Source organism: Trachurus japonicus, chromosome 13, assembly GCF_045865225.1.
Source record: "Trachurus japonicus isolate A0001 chromosome 13, Traja_1.0".
Taxonomy (NCBI): Eukaryota; Metazoa; Chordata; class Actinopteri; order Carangiformes; family Carangidae; genus Trachurus; species Trachurus japonicus.
This window is the reverse complement of record NC_140919.1, coordinates 33,412,009-33,415,234: the sequence shown is the minus strand read 5'-3', so window position 1 is coordinate 33,415,234 and position 3,226 is coordinate 33,412,009. Positions and strand designations below refer to the sequence as shown.

The 3,226-nt window shown below is 41.8% G+C and overlaps 1 pseudogene; it reads right to left on the bottom strand.

Annotated features, from left to right (window-relative positions):
• Positions 1-713: 713 nt before the first annotated feature.
• On the bottom strand, positions 714-1,631 carry LOC146976338 (odorant receptor 131-2 pseudogene; annotated as a pseudogene).
• Between the last annotated feature and the right edge of the window lie 1,595 nt (positions 1,632-3,226).

Sequence of the window (3,226 nt, the reverse complement as noted above, 5' to 3'; positions counted from 1 at the left end):
TTAAAAGGCTTCATAGTGAGTTGTTGATGATGTTGATGGCAGATGAGATTAATTATTTTTTTCACTAAGTTTGTCCTTGCTAGAGAGGGACCCTGCAGCGACAGGCTTAAGGAAGGAGTTGGAATGAGGTGTGGAGTTGGTAAACAAATGGCATTTATCATTCATCAACCTCTTCTCTACTTTGTTTTTACTTTAAGATTAGCAGGCTCTCAAGCTGAGCTTGTAAACATTATACCTGATGTGACAGTTGAGGGTCCTGTCACTATGCCTCCAGTTGATCATGCACCCTGGCTACTTGGCCAAGGGGATGTCCCTTTGGCCAAGTGGTTAGCACGCATGGCTGTTACCCGGGAGTTCGAAGCCCGCCCGGGCCCTCTTCACCTTGCCACTCTGACAAACATCAGCATGTAATATCCACAGTCCCCCCAAGAATCAGAAGTCTGTGTCCGACCATTTTGGGACAGGGCATCTGTGCAGAGAGATTATCAAGTGTTTAAGCCAATCTATCAAGAAGTTTCTGCATCATTGAGTGCATCATATGCATGAACCCACAACATTGCGTTTCCTGGGTTCCATTACACAGAAAAAGAAAATATGGGAAATTTCAAAAAGAAGAGTTAATGCAAAGGGAATAAAATCGGATATTAATCACTCACACATGTTGCAGGCGAGTAACATTATGACTTAAATTTTAATTCCAATTTCAATATCAATCAAAATAAATCTTGTAAATGTTTCTTATACATCCTGCAGAGAGAATAACTTTTCAATGTATGAAAAAACTTGTCATCCCTAAGACCATAAATTAGAGGACTCAAACATCTTGGAGCAAGAATGAAAGTTATGTAATTAAAGTATCTTACACTAATAAATAACATTAAATTCATTTGAAGCACAGCAGCTTCTATGAATGGACACCACAGCTGGATGAGGCAGAGCAGCAGCTGGAAAGCATGAAGAGCCACTGTTTTTAACCCTTTCCATGATGACTTTTTATCCTCTCCTGATGCAGCTTTGGCCACTGTCATTATTTTGACATAGGAGAACACAATGGCGATACACATGATCAAAAAGTAAAACTGATTTATTGCTGACCTAAGATGACCCTGCCAGGTGTGTAAGAGGAAGATTTCCACAGTGCAAACTATACCCTGGGTGTAGAAACTGTTGGTCACAGATGCAAAGAAGATGGAGAGAACAACAATGCAGGGCACAGCGCTGAGGCCGTGAATGATGAAGATGCAGTGCAGAGCACTGCGAGTGGAGCACAGCTCTCCGTGGCGCAGGGGCATGCAAATGGCCACATAGCGCTCCAGGGTCATTGCTGTCAGAGTAACTGGAGTGACAAATATGTATACAGACAAAACAGTATATATAATAAGGCACAGCCACATTTGCATGGTGAAACGAAAGTAGCTCATAATAAGTAGAATATCAGTTATGATTAAAAACAGACTATCTGACAGTAGTGTAATTGCAAATAAAATATAGCGCATGGTTGTATAGAAGAAATCCTTTGTGAAAAAAGTTGTGATTAGCAAAAAGTTGATGCAAAGGAAAACTGATACAAGCACCTGTACTGCAATGACCCTATCATTGATTTTGTACACTGAAGAGTTATTGCCCGCCATATTGGTTTTTGTTGTGACCAAATGTAAAAAGGTTTTAAACACTCTTCATATTTGGTGTCTGAAAATATAAATCAGTTGATATTCTATGGGAAAGGGCTCAAACAATATCAGTTTGATCAAAAAATAGATTTTTGCAGATAAAAACATTAAGTACATGGTTATAAATTCACAAACATAAAAATACCAACAAGTTAAAGGACATAAGACTTAATTTACCAAAACATTTCTGGAGTGAATGAATGAATAAATGCCTTGATCAGCTTTGTGCAGCTCTCTGAGCAATGGTTGATTGTGAGGACTTTATAGGGCATTATTACAAGGCTCTATTGAATGCTGCTCTCTGATTGGTCCATCGCTGCGTTCTGCAGTCCGTTAGTTCTGTATAATGACCGCCGTCGCTGTGATCAGCGCAGCATAGAAAAAAGACACTATGCAGGATATTTACCTTATGTTTCAATTTTACCGTCATTAAACAGCTTCGGACTAATATTGATGTTAGATAAATGACTTCTAAGTTGTTACAGGGAGAGTGGAGGCTCCTTACACATCGTGGCTGGAAACCAAAAACCAAACCTGCTGATCATTTTTAATATAGATTGGCTACTGTTCATCCTACAGTAGCCAATTGAAGGATGCAACTTTCCAGATCAAAAATAACAACACACCATAGCGACTAGCGACAAATCTAGCGACTTTCCCGGTGCTGTTACAAACGTTTCTGGTTTGGAGATATGGACCTGAAAGCACGTTATCACTGCTGTTTTCAACGTGCAGCGGGCGCTGTGAGCCGGCCGCCCCCGTCCCAAAGCACTCACCGTCGGTCAGTCACACAGTAGTATCACGGAGCTGTCTCCGCTGCGGCCAGAGACCCACACTGCTGCACCGCTGCACTCCACGCTGCCGCACCCCCCAGATTTGCCTACAAAAATACTTATTTAGCTGTAGAAATGATTTGGGAGACATGCCACACTGCAGATTACCGGTAAAATGAGCGGATTGCCACTTGACACAAAAGTGCATTTTTCTCTGAAACTAGAGCAGGAGCTCCGTTTTTGGAGAAACCAAGCTCTCTTCTTCTCCTTCGTACTCATGAATGAAACGGCAGAAAAACTCGCCGTTTTTTCGAGGAGCACGTTGGAAAGTCACTCTTCAACCACGTGAAAACCGTTTGTTTCTAGGTGATGTACAGATTTCGCTTCGACATGAGAAAAAAAGTAAACAAAATAGCCAAACATGCGGTCTGGAGTGGATGTGATGAGCAATTAGTGTGGTTGTGAAAGAGTTAATACCTATGTATCCAACTGGACACCTCAACCTAACAAATTACATGTGAATGGACAGTGTTGTTCTCATGTCACAGATCTGACAGGCCACAGGAAAAACTCGCGGACACAGTTTATAACAAAATGATAGTCAGCGTCACTGACACTGTTGAGCCAAGTGTTTGAATTACTGCCACTCTCGTCTGTGATCGAAACACCATTTCACCTGATCACGGGCAGAGTCGAGCACCTCTTCACGGGATTGCGAGTGGTGTGATGCTGCATTCAAGTGAATGCGGAAATACGAGACAAACCCGGTCCTGTATTGATGCA